Raw genomic sequence first — 13,831 nt, 5'->3', positions numbered from 1 at the left:
AACATCAGATACTACAACCAACCACCTGCTCAACATCTCCACTTGGATATCTCACAGGCACCTCAGACCCACCTTGATCAAATGTGAACTTTGGGAAGGTTTTCTCAATCCTTTTCCCTGAAGGCCTCCCAACTGAGAAAATAGCATCACTGGCCATCTGGTTGAAGAAGCAGAGAACTGGGAGTATTCTTTGAGTCCTCCCTAGTTAAGCAATCACCAAGTTTTGTTGGTATCTACTTCTCTCCATTTGCTTTACCACTTAAACAGCCCCTTTCATTTATATTTTGGCAACAGCCTCCTGTCCCTCAACCCCCTTTCTCCCTCTTCCCTATTCCTTCTTCACATTGTGGTCAGAGTGATCTTACTGAAAATGGTAGTCTAGGCCCTACAAAATCAAGCCCCTGCCTACCTCTCCAACTTCTCCTTCAACCACATTCCCTTTGTAGTCTAAACCAGCCAGGAACTCTGTTCCATTCTCCTCTCTGCCTGCTCGCTCTTCAGAGCTCAACTCAAATGTCACCTCTTCTTGGACTCCCCAAATGGTCACACCACCTTGAGCTTCCTTGGCCCATATCACAATTGCAATTATATAATTGATAGCACATGTGATTGTGTTTTTTAAAATGTTAATTCATTTATTTCGAGGGAGACAGAGCTCGTGAGTGGGGGAGAGGGACAGAGAAGGAGGCAGAGAATCCCAAGCAGGATCCATGCTGTCAGCGCAGAGCCTGATGTGGGTCTCGAACTCAGAAATTGTGAAATAGTGCCATGAGCTGAAATCAGGAGCCAGATGCTTAACCGACTAGGCCACCCAGGCACCCCAATAATGCACTTCATTGTTAAACTCTCTCTCCAGCTAGACTGTGAGCTCCGAGAGGGAAGTGTTTTACCACATTCACCACTCCAGTGCCCGGCACTGTGCACTGTGCCATGCACCTAGTAGGTGGTCAACACATATTTGTTAAATAAATAAATAATACATCTTTACCTATGGATGATGGACCCAGGACCCAACCCAAGTGTAAAGACTACCGTCAAGTGGGTATGGAATTTAGCATTGAGTAATTCTCCCCAAGGAACAATGTTAACTGTTATAGATATACTCCCAACTGCATTAATTAATAGCAGGATGGAGAGAATGCCCTTATGTGCTTAGAAACAATATATCAATCTGATGGCACAGAAAAATCTTCAGATGTCAGTCTGGTCCTATCACAGTAGTTAATCAGAAAGGCAGCATAGAGATATCTTTATTTAAACCAAGGAACATGGACTCAGGATTAATTATTTTGATGCAGAATGAAAGACATAGGCTTTGTTTGTCTATTAATTTATACTTTATGTACTTTTAAAGAATTTCTAATCTCTAAGGGCACCTGGGTGTCTCAGTCAGTTAAGCGTCCGAATTCAGCTCAGGTCTTGATCTCCCCACGTGTGAGTTCAAACCCTGTGTGGGGCTATGTGCTGACAGCTCAGAGCCTGGAGCCTGCTTCGGATTCTGTCTCCCTCTCTCTCTGCCCCTCCCTCAATCACACTCTGTCTCTCAAAAATGAATACATGTGAAAAAAAAATTTTTTTAGGAATTTCTAATCCCTATATTTCTTTAAAAATGTTTTATTAGCTTTCTAAATTAAGAGAGTTAATACCACTGGAAAAATACAAAATTCAAAGTCAGTAAGGCTATAAAATCCATCTCCCCGCTTCCCACACTCCAATCCCACACTTGGGGTAACCGTGGTTAGCAGTTGGTGTGCATCCTTCTTGTTTTTCTATTAATATACAAAAATCCAACTTGTTTCTTGGACTTTTATGTCTCAGTCTTAAGAGAAACATGTGATCAGCATAAAAGCAGAAAGGTCTGAAGGCTGAAAATAAAAACTTTCCCAGATCTGGCTCTGAATTCCTGTTTCTAGAAGAGTGCACCCACGTGGCTCCGTGCATACAGCAGCAAAGTGTTCTTCTACTCTGAGCTTGGAGAAGAGTTAGGGTCCACACTCAAGTGGGCTGAGCTCACAGGTGCCTGAATTCCTACATTTGCAATTCCTTCCCCTTCGGCTAATTCCGCCTCAGAAAGCCTTCCGAAAAATGCAAATATTTCAGGGTGTAGTGTCCTTAATTGTTCAGTCTGGCTATGTAAAGGAGACCTTTTTCCTCCTGAAGAGATAAGGACCAAGAGAGGGAGGTGCTCTGAAGTGTGCCTGCCGCCAGGTTTGCCTCCCGGCGAGTACGCGTGGGGTGAGCTGGCTGCGCTGGGCCTTCCAGACCTGGGCAACCTCCCCACGCGGTCGCGCAGGGCTTACCTGGGGCTCCCCAAAGTTGTGTTCACAGCGGCTGGGACTCGCCTTAAAATGCAGTGCTCTGGCGAGCCAGCGGGGGCGCTGGGCTGGGAGAATGCGTCTATGGTTCCAGGTGTTTCGGCCGGTGTGTGTCGTCCGCCCCAAATCCTCACCCCGCAGCGGGGAGCCGAAGGTGTGAGCGTCAGAGTTCAGCCATTTAAGCAGTTCCCAGGCGTCCACCCAGCTCCTCTGGGCCGCGGTGCGAGTTGGAGGCGCAGCGTCTGGACACCTTATTTCTGGCTTTGAAGACTCGCGTGGAACCTCGAGGAAATTCTCTGCAAGGCACCGCAAGGAGAACTAAAACTTCCCCCTCACCAATTAGTGGGCGGCCTCATAAATCCGAAGATCCGGCGGCAATGCCAAGTAGGGCATCACTGTAGGCCTTGGGCTCTAGGGCGTCATTTGGGTATCCGAGAGGTGGCGGCGGGTAATGGGCACGTGGGCAGAGAGCAATGGTCAAGTCCCATTCTGGCCCTGGTTCCCCCTTACTCAGTGGAACCCCGGGTTTTGCGGGGGCGCACGCACCCAAACACCGGAACGGCGGCTGTGGTCCTGTCTAGGCGCAGTTACAAACTGGTTCTGGCCATTTAAGGTCACTGGAGTGCTCCTCTGGCCATGTGCTTAGTCCCCCAACATCAGACGTACCGCAAGAGGGGCAACCTGCAGTTGGAGGGATTTAGGCTAGACCGGGTTTGGGGATACGGTCAAACTGCCGTGTTTTTCCGAGGGAGTCTACTTCCTGGGGTCCCCTTCCCCCGGCTTAACCCTTTACTGCCCACGTGTAGACCTGGAGGTCCCAGATGGTCCCCGGAAGTGAGGAGAAGCACGAGACTGGGCGATTCTCGGGCGCCAACTCGCAGACAGATTGGCGCACGGCCTTCCCCAAACTTGGGGCGCTGGGCGGCGGGCCGGGCTGGGCGGTGACGTGAGGGGCGGTGCCGGGCCTGATTGGCGCGTGGGGCGGGGCGAAGGCGGGGCCGGACGGGGCGCCCAGAGGCGGTGGCGGCGCCTGGAGCCGGAGCCGGGAGTGAGAGGCGCGGTGGCAGTGGCGGCAACAAGTGCTGGAGACGAGCCGTGCCGGTGACTTCCCCGCCGCCGACACCACTGGGCCGCCCGTCGCGGTGCAACGCATGGAGCGTGAGCGGCGGCGGTCGCCGGGCTGAGCCGCGCCGAGCGGCCGGGACGTGGATGTGGCCGGGATCTCCCGCCCCCGCCCCGCTGAGCAGGAGCTGCTCCCGGACAAGGTACGGCCGGGCGGGTATGCCCCCCCACCCCCCGCCCTCCGCCCTTCCCTTCCCCCACCACCTCCCCAAGCCCTCTCCGCTTCCTTTCCATCTCTGCTCCCGGCTCCCCACTGCTCCGCACTGACCCCTCTCCCTCCCAATCCAGATCCTCGCCGGTTCCGGCTTCGTGCCGGCGCCCCAGAGGAGGAAACCATTCCTGGGTGGCTCCCGCCGCATTTAGGCGTCCCCCGTTTCCTCCACCTTTCTTACCCTAGAGGAGGAGGATAACAAAACCAGCAGCAGCGTGTCTTTTGAGTCTCTTGCCCTATTCCACCCCCACCCCCACGGGCCGGGGGACATTCCCCCCTCCTCGCTGCACCCCAACTTCCGGGGGAGCCCGCGCTGGGTGATGCAGGCATTGCGAAGCGGCATCTGGGGCCCGCGTCCTCACCTGGCTTCCACAGGCGTTTTGGATAGGGGGCTGTGCGTGATTTCGCTCTCGCAACCCTCACCCCACCCTCTCATTGCGCTGGTCTCGGGTGCCGCATGGGGAGATCAGGTGTTTTGTGAGCCAAATAGCCGCCAGCAGCCGCTCCCCGCCCCCATCTGCCTGCCGCTGCCACCTCCGGGTCCCCAAAGGCTGGTTTCTGTGAAACTTAGGGAAAACCTTTCGCTTTGACCTCTAAAAAAATGTTTCACGCCGCCCGCGTTGAATGATTAACCAGGCTGCTTGCCTGAGACCTGGGGAGGGGGATGGGTGGGTGCTGCCGGGAGCGTGTAAGGCAGGCCCTTGCGAAACCCCTCGTTGGAAGGGTGGGAGTCGGGGCGCGGGGTGGGACCCCAATGAGGCCGCGGGCGGGGGTCCTGGAGGCTGTCCCGGGACGGCAGGCGGACTCTTCTGGAGGCAATAAAACCAAGTCACCTTAATTTCCAGAGTACGGTATTTTGCACTTAGGACAGGGGAGCCCCAGAACCCATTATCTCCCCAGACGTGTCACCGCGTGGAAGCCTACCTCTGAAAATAATACATTTTAAATCAGGGCGAGGAGGCTCCCTCTCCTCCTTAAAACGGAGAGATGGTATGTTTGTCTTTGCTTCTCTACCCTCATGGCCTCGTGAACCTTCCCAACTTCGTAGAAAGATAGTTTAGGACAATTATACCATATTCTCCTGCCCCTCCCTGTTGGAGCCTTGATGTAGATTTCAGATTGCTAAACCAGTTGGTGAATATGGGTGTCTACTTGTTATAACAAATTCTTCCGGTGTACTTTGGCTCGGGAGGTGGCCAACGGAGTCAGGATTGGGACTGGGAAGTAGGGGAGACCCGAGCCTAGCCCAGTCGAAGGGCTCTGGAGCCCAGCTGTCTGCTGGTCGCACCCATGCGGATCTGACAGCTGACCCCGGTGGGAGGACAGACAGGGTTGGGCGGTCACTTCTTCCCACTGCTCTAGTTCTCACTTCTCTTTCGTTTGAATAGAGGTTATTAAGCCTGGTGGAACTTGGGAGAGTGTTAGAGTCCCTGTGCTCTTAAAATCAGATTAGATTTTAAGACGAGGGAAGTGCAGAACCCTATAGAACTCTCTACAAGTAAAGCGTTCTGCTCTGCGCAGCCTTTACCAATGCCTTTATCTTTGGATCTAATGTTTGAAATTAGAATGTTGAAACTTTTTCAATTTGAAGTACTCTTTTCCCTTATGGCCATATCCCAACAGCGGGGGCTCACTGCTCTTCATTTAGTTTTTGTGCAGAGGACATGTGTATGATGCAAGACCTAATTCTCCAGAACAGTTCAAGTTCCCACCCTCTCTGTTCACTGGTCTTGATTCTGCGACATACTGTTCAGTGACCTAGGGCAGGTTTGATCATCCCAGCCTTATTTTCCATAACTGGTTTTGGGGATGGTAACACCTGCTCCACCAGATTGTTTTTTAGGACAGATAGGATAATGTTTACCGAAGTCCTGGCTCTGCATTATGGGAGTTGGGCACTTAATAAGTGGTGGTCATTGTGTAATCAATATAGAAGTTCCGTTAGGCATCAACTTCCCCTTACCAGACACAGTAACTGGGAACCATTCAGATTTGTCTGACTGAAATCAGCCAAATTTGGCAGATGGAGATAAAGCTTTTAAAGTCCAGGGAATGAAGTAATCTTTTGATGAAAATAAACATATGCTTGTAAAAGTTATGATTTTTGAGGGGTTGCTGATGGATAGCTGAGTAATGGTTTGTAGTTTTGAAGAGTTCCTTATTTAAAAAAACACAATTTATATTTTTCTGATTCTAAGATACTACAGTTTTGCTAAAGTAGGAAAATGGAACTGATAATTCATGGTTGATTTTTCACTATACAATTTGTCCAAATGTGTGCCTTTTTTTTAGAGGTACATTGGGAAAAAAGGACTTATATTAGGAAATGAATAAGAATAAAAAAAATGGATCATTCTGCTTTACATGATGCATTGTTGGTATAAAGCCAAGATGTTGTGGATAGAAACGTGTGGGGCTTTTTCAGCTGATGCTGGAATAAGAGAAAAGATGAATCCATTGTTTCTTAGAGAAACTTTGAAAAGTTTTAATGTTTTCTGGTAATGTTTTTGTGTTTGTTTGTTTTGTTTTGTTTCTTTTTAAACAATAATTTAAGGATCCTGACCAGTGCTGTGAATGTGCTGAAGCATACTCTGTTCTTAACATACTGGGGTCAGGGCTTTTAGTTCTTTCTAACTTACTTAATAGCTACAATATTAACTTTACTTAGTTTTTTTGACTGTTTGTTGAACAGTTTGTTAAACAGTTGTTTAAAAATTAATAAATGCCAATGTATACTTTTATAAACATTAAGATTCTTGCATCTGGGATAATATTCGGTTATATAATCTATTGCAACACGTCCACTCGTGGTGTGTAAGTTACCAGTCGTGAAAAATTCTCCTAAAGGCCTTTTGGTCTTATATGCAAATGATCAGGGAGAAGTAAAATCATTTCAGTCAATTGCCTGGCAATTTTAGTGTATACAGAATGGTAAAATATGAATTAAATTGGGCTGTGGCAATTTGAAAGTTAGGTTTTCTGGCTGACACAATTGAAAGTACCCAGTAAGACCACAGCACATATACCCAACAGGTGTGTAAGATACAGCTGTCTCCTGCCCCCACCCCACTTCCCGCTAAGGTGGGATAACTGTTACTAGGTGCTTGCCAAAGATATGTCCAAATTGTAGGATGAATAAATTCCTCTCTCTGGAGAGGCAATTACTGTTTGAATAAGATGTATCTGTGTGTGGTATAAGACTTTGAGAGAATTGATGTAATGATTTCATCATCACCTAGCGGTGATGAGGCTTTGCTAGTCTGAACAGAACTTCAGTGGGAAGAACTTGTACTTACTTAATGGAGAATTTGTTATTAGGGCATATGTGGTACAGTAACTTTACTGCTGGAAAAAGTTAATTGTATGGACCAGTTTTCTGTGTGTTAGAACACTAAGCTGAGATTTTGCACTTATTATGTGTGGCCCCTACTGTGAGCTTTATGTTCTTTGCCCATCAGCTTTGGCCTGCCTGCCTTAATTTTTGTAACAAAATTCAAATTTCTTTTGAGAGTTAGCATTATTGATAAAGTTATAACATGTCTTGAAATATTTTGTGTAATTTTAGCTTTAGGTATTTCCATAGATAACTTGGTTACGAATTTTCTGTGCATCTGTGAACATTGTATTCTGATGTGGCTACAGAGGGGAAATTCCTAGTAGCCAGGAAATTGGTACTTTCTACTTTTCATTCTGTGGCATTTAAAAGCAGGTTTATTGTTCCAGTGGCTTCACTCTGATGTGATTAGGATGTACATTGCTCACCAGAATATTTAAAAAAAAAAAAAAAAAAAAAAAGATTATCTGAGGAAATCAATTCTAGAGTGTGGCCAGGTCTGTCAGTGGCTCTGTGGTGGTTTAGTGGTTAAGAGTATGAACTTAGAGTCAGATGAGGATTTTTAAAAATTGTTTTTAACTTGAGAGATAGCATACAGTAAAGTGTAAAGTGCCCTAATACTATGTACTGTTCCTGAATGTGTGTCCACCACCTCGCTCAAGAAGTAAACATTTTCAGTGCCCCAGAAGGTGCCTGTGCCCCTTTCTAGTCTGTATCCACCCGCTAGAGGGAACCGGTATTCTAACTTTCATATCATCTTAGATGTGACTCCTTTCATAGAGATTGATTTTGCCTGTTCTTGAACTTAATATAAGTGGAATTACAGAGTCATACAGTCGAGTCTTTTGTGAAACAGACCTGGTTTTGAGTTGCATTTCTGCCACTGTGTCACTGTGATTCCTGTAACTAAGTTACTTAACCTCTCTGTGTGTTTCATTTGTGAAAGGCGGAAGATAAAGCTCTCAGATTTACTAAGAAGACTCATGTGATCATACACTTACAGTATCTAGCACTGTGTTTGACATACACTTTCCTTGTCACCCTTTTATTTCTTTCAAGGGATGATAACTAAAGCAACTGTATCTTTCTTGTTTTAATATGCCGTTTCATTATAAAAGTTATGTTGATCTTTTACTGGAAGTTAGAAGCCAAGTCTTTGTTGATTTAATATTTTGTTGATGTAGCTTTCAGCTTAAATAAGACGTATTATGTCTTAGTAATTGATCTCCTATTATTTTTAATTGACATTTCCTCTGTAAGTCATGAAATGACAGTCATTGAAATGTAGAGCTGATCAGTCACTTGCGATCACCTGCGTGGAATGAGCTGTGGTGCAAGGAAGACAGTTTACACTTGATTATGAAGTCTATGGAAGAGTTTAGATAAGAGGCAATAGTAAGTGGCCGGGATATCCAGAACAATGTTTACTGCTTTATATTTTGTGAAATAATTGTTTCAGAAGTGAAAGCACAGGACCAGTTGTTATGCTCAGATGATCGCGTGCTCAGACAAACCATTCAAAACATTTTCAGCTTCTATAATCCTCCTGGTAAGTGGCATTATATATTCAGTGGTCTCCTGTTCTCAGTGTTTTGGTGGGCTTTTTGGATACTTTCTATTTTTGGAGACATACTTTAAATGTAACTTGGGTGGTACTCTGGCATTCTTTCTAAAAGACTTTTTCCTTATGATGTTTATTTAGGGAGAAAAATCAAGGTCAGGTAAAGGCAAATAAAATTAATGCCACCATCTCTTAACACTGTAACGACTGTTAACTTGGTTTGGATCCTTCTAGGTTCTTTTCTTGTATGTGTACACTTCTGGACGGGGCTTATGAAAAACACATTGCTGATACTTTAGGCAAATTTAAAACAGATTGTGTGGCCTGCCTAGACCTGACTGAGAGGGCAGGAGGCTTTGAAGGCTTGAGTTCAAATCCATACCCAGCCTGGTCCCTACTTGTGGCCGTACCATTGTCAGGAGTGCTAGGCATGCAGTCCCCCAACACTCCCATCAGGTCCCCTGTCCTCCATATTACAGCAGCTGAGAGCCAATATCTGTCCTTGGGACCCCCTCCCCCTAAGACCTCAAGATGATGTGTAATCAGATGAGCATTTTATTCACTTGATCAGCATGCATTAACTGAGCACTTAGTGTATGCCTAGCACTGTGCTTGGCCCCATGTGTATTCCTAGATGGTCCAGGCACAGTTCTTGCCCTCGAGTTAGCCGTCTGTGACACCTCTAACCTGGAACCCATGAAAGAATCTCTTGTAGAGGTGCAAGCAATGTGCAGTTTTGGAGGTAGCCAAGAAAGGCTTCCTGAGGAAGTGGTATTTGAACTTAGCCTTCAGCGATGAGTTAATAACTTTTCAGAGGGCAGAGAAAGGAGAGCAAAGGTATTTCAGGCCTGTGGTAGTGTGTCAGGGAAACAGCAGGTGATTTCATGGGTTTAGAGGTCCGGGTGTTTAGGAAAGGGTAATAGGACACGGTGCAAGCTCAGTGACCATGCAAAGAAGTGGCACTTGATAGCTAATGGAGGTCATGGGAGCCATGGAAAGTTCTTGTGGAGAGGATGTGGTGACATCTCAGGGTCAAGCTTGCATGTAGGAAGATGAGATGGATGCAAGGCAGGTGTGATTATGGGCCTGGGTCATTTTACAGCCTCCTGATGGGGAACCTTTTTTCCAGTTGCCCTACAACAGTGTATTCTCTGAAAGAAGGTGGAGGAATCTTTACAATTGAAATTACTTTATATGCTTCTTGACACAGTAGCTCCTTCTGCCCCTCAGAATAAAGCCAAAGTTCTTCTGTTACCTACCAGGCTGTTGGTTCAGTTTACTGCAGTGACACTGGCCTCTGTGCTATCCTGCCTCTGGCATTTACACTGGCTGTTCTGTCTTTCTGGAATTATCATGCCCCACTCCTGCTACCTTCTCGCTGAGAAGAGAGGTTTTGTCTGACTGTCCTTATCCTTATCTGTACTGTCCTTTATATTTGTGTAAGTTCCTATCAACCTTATGGTAATTGACCACATAACTTTATTCTTGGCTCTCTGTTAATTAATTAATTTTTTTAAAAATGTTTTTATTTATTTTTGAGAGAGAGAGCATAAGCAGAGGAGGGGCGGAGATAGAGGGACAGAGAATCCGAAGTGGGCTCTGCACTGATGGCAGTGAGCCCGATGTGGGGCTTGAACTCGTGACCTGCAAGATCATGACCTGAGCCAAAGTCGGACGCTCAACCAGCTGAGCCATTTGGGCACCCCATTATTTGTCTGTTTTAAATACTACTCAGTTAAAATACGTGCTTGCTACTTGTTGAATTCGGTCACTTCATCAGTATTTCTGGGGGAAATCTGAGGGCCCAAACCAGGCCAGGGATAGTACAGGATTAAAGTGTGAATATGTGATATATTTGAAAGAGAGTGAGAGATAAAACCAGTATAGGGAATGTGAAGGGGGTGAGCTACAGATATAGGTACATGGGGGAGCTTTTTAACATTTAGGACATTGGAGGCTCTAGCGGTGTCTCAGAGGGTCCAGGGGACAGGAGCAAGGGAAGACCCAGCAATATAGGCTTAAGCCCAGAACTGTGGAGAGCACCAGTTTTGGGGCATGGGGCCAGGAGCAAAGCTGCCAAGATGCAAGAGAACCAGGAAGAGAATCCAGGTTGGGTGGTCTTGAATTTGAGGTTGGGGGGAGGGGGAAACAAGGGTGGTGGTCAGCAGTGTTAGGTGCTCTGGGAAGCCAGGAGAGGCTGAGGACTGAAGATTCTAGAGGATGAAGGGAATTGGAAAGGTCCGGGCATATAAAAGGGCATGACCAGGGGCGCCTGGGTGGCGCAGTCGGTTAAGCGTCCGACTTCAGCCAGGTCACGATCTCACGGTCCATGAGTTCGAGCCCCGCGTCAGGCTCTGGGCTGATGGCTTGGAGCCTGGAGCCTGTTTCCGATTCTGTGTCTCCCTCTCTCTCTGTCCCTCCCCCGTTCATGCTCTGTCTCTCTCTGTCCCAAAAATAAATAAAAAAACGTTGAAAAAAAAAATTTAAAAAAAAAAAGGGCATGACCAGGAGCAGAACCTTTTCAGAATATTGGCAGAGAAGGGAAGGAGAAGCTTGCACCTGGAGCCACTGGGAGGGAGAGTTTGAAGGTGAAGGAGAAAGTGGAGATCCACTATTGATACACGGGACCCCAGGGGAGCAGCAAGGGCTGTCACAGGGGATGGTAATCTTAGGAGGGCTGGGGAGTGACTTACTGTCAGGGGGAGAGTGGTCCTTGTGGAGAACTTGAAGTAGATTTTGGTCCCAGGGCTGACTTCAGGGGAAAACAAAAACCAGCCCCCCCCCCACCCACACCCCCCCCTTTGTAACCATGGCAACCCAACTTAGCTTCTGTTTCCTCCCCGACCCGTGCAAAATAGGAAAAAACCTGCACAGCCAATCTTACTTGTTGATTGTTAAAATCCAATGCCATCATGAATATGAAAGTGTTAACACTCCACTAAGGTTATTTCTATGCACCATAAACTTGATAAGGCTTTTAATTTGTGCTTCAGAATTCTGTTGGTGTTTATTTTCTTTGAAAAGCACTTAACATCCAAGAGCTTCTCTGAACTACTGCTTTTGAGTCCTGATCAGAGAGTAACACAATAGTGGTTTTAAAACAAACAAACAAACAAACAAAACAACCTTCAAGTCTGGCTCTAGATTGTTTGTTGGGAGGCCTAGTGACGTTTTTAGAATCAAATATATTTGTTTTAGCACTGAAAGGGTCAAATTGGGTTTGTTACAAATACCGTCTTTTCTAAATATTTAACATTTGGAACTAAAGAAATGTATTTTGCATTTATTATTTTATGGCTGAATTTGACGCTTATTTATAAGGAACTTATGTAGCATTTATTCTTTATAGTAAATGAGATGTAGCTATTTTATTTTTCTTCCCATCACCACATAAGGAATTATTTTCTTCAAATGAACTTAAAATATCTCTCATGAATACTCCTATTTTTAACTGTTTCTCTTTTGAATTTTTTTCCTTAAGGTTCTGATGGAGCCTTTAAAAAAAAAGCTCTTTATAATGGAGATTTTCAAACTAGTACAGATACAGAGAGTGATATAATGAAGCCTCAGGTGGCTGTCACTGGTTTCAGCATGACATTTCTTTTTTCGTCCCTGCCCCACGCATGAGTGGGAGGCTGTGTGGGCAGCACCCAGAGCGGGAGGGCAAGGCCTGTGACACCTCCAGCTCCTCAGTTGGACAAGTAGAAACCATGAGAGTGTTTCGACCCCCATGTTTTTCCCCATGCGGAGTGAGAAGTGGGCAGAGGGTGGACATGGATTGCTATGGTCCTGATATTTCCAAGTAGATGACAGCCTGTGACATGTGAAGGTGACATTCACAGATATACTTAAAATTAGATGATTTAAACCGCTTGGTCAAAGAGGCCCGGTTTCTAAGCTGTTCTGTCCTGTGCTCTTATATTGAGCAAACATGTTCTCTTTTATTTTGGCAACATAAATTTTTCCTGGCAGGTGGCCAAAGAAAGAAGTGTTACCATTTCGTCTCTTTAAATATGTGGACCTGAGTTTTGGTTGAACAGCCCCCCTTTTAATAGAACATTTGGATAAAAGGCCAAAGTATCAGTTTTGATGATAGGTATTTTAAATCCGTATGACTTATTTTGATATCTGAAAAAGCAACTTAACAATCCTCAGGCTCCTTTTAGTAACTTTCTTGAGATTTAACATTAGAGGAAAGGAGAAGAGGCAGGAAAGGGAAAGGAAGCTAGGGGAAGGGAACTGGGGGGGGGGGGTGTATTTTGCTTGTTTGGTACCCTGTTCTGAAGTTGCCACCCTAGGGTCACTTGTCACTAGAAAGGTTGTCTACTGGGATGAGGATGGTCCCTGACTCTGGAGAAGAGGTGGCATCCCAGGGGAGCCTGGTTTAATTGGATATTCCGTGTGTGTGTGAGGAGCAGCACCTGGCATTCACTCTGTGTGGTCGGTTTGCTTTCACCTCACAGCTATAGCACATGTGTGGTGGGCGCCTTGGTCCTGCCTCCCTCAGGGTTGAGGAGAGTGGTTGGGGTCTTGGCTCCCCTGACCATTTGGGCTGGGAAACACTACTGGGGTTGAGGAGTGGGCTCTAGGTAACTAGTTCCTGGTACTCTTTTTCTTTTTTTTAATTTTTAAAAAATTTACATCCAAGTTAGTTAGCATATAGTGTAACAACGATTTCAGTAATAGATTCCTTAATGCCCCTTACCCTTTAGCCCATCCCCCCTCCCACAACCCCCCAGTAACCCTCTGTTTTCTATATTTAAGAGTCTCTTATGTTTTGTCCCCCTCCCTGTTTTTATATTATTTTTGTTTCCCTTCCCTTATGTTCATCTGTTTTTCTCTTAAAGTCCTCATATGAGTGAAGTCATATGATATTTGTCTTTCTCTGACTGACTGATTTCGCTTAGCATAATACCCTCCAGTTCCATCCACGTGGTTGCAAATGGCAAGATTTCATTCTTTTGATTGCCAAGTAATACTCCTTTGTGTATGTATATATATATATATACCACATCTTCTTTATCCATTCATCCATCGATGGGCATTTGGGCTCTTTCCATACTTTGGCCATTGTTGATCGTGCTGCTATAAACATTGGGAAACATTGTGGTGCATGTGTCCCTTCGAGACAGCACACCTGTATCCCTTGGATAAATACCTAGTAGTGCATTTGCTGGGTTGTAGGGTAGTTCTCTTTTTAGTTTTTTGAGGAACCTCCATACTGTTTTCCAGAGTAGCTGCGTCAGCTTGCGTTCCCACCTGGTACTCTTTTTGAGAGCCTCCAGTTT

At 45.8% G+C, this 13,831-nt stretch overlaps 1 protein-coding gene across 5 annotated transcripts in view; it reads left to right on the top strand.

Moving 5' to 3' along the window:
• B3GNT2 (UDP-GlcNAc:betaGal beta-1,3-N-acetylglucosaminyltransferase 2) overlaps positions 1-13,831 on the top strand; it is a 201,526-nt gene that overhangs the window by 169,980 nt on the left and 17,715 nt on the right. For 2 of the 5 annotated variants that reach the window (XM_058683977.1, XM_058683975.1), the window contains exons 1-2: positions 3,363-3,580; positions 8,442-8,531. The exons of 1 other annotated variant lie outside the window; for it this stretch is intronic. The gene's annotated coding sequence lies outside the window, so the exon portion shown is untranslated. Of the gene's footprint in view, positions 1-3,362; positions 3,581-8,441; positions 8,532-13,831 lie in introns of those variants that run through there. 2 more of the 5 variants (XM_058683973.1, XM_058683974.1) reach the window with 1 other exon arrangement.

Source organism: Neofelis nebulosa, chromosome 9, assembly GCF_028018385.1.
Source record: "Neofelis nebulosa isolate mNeoNeb1 chromosome 9, mNeoNeb1.pri, whole genome shotgun sequence".
Taxonomy (NCBI): Eukaryota; Metazoa; Chordata; class Mammalia; order Carnivora; family Felidae; genus Neofelis; species Neofelis nebulosa.
This window is presented reverse-complemented; position numbering and strand designations above follow the sequence as displayed.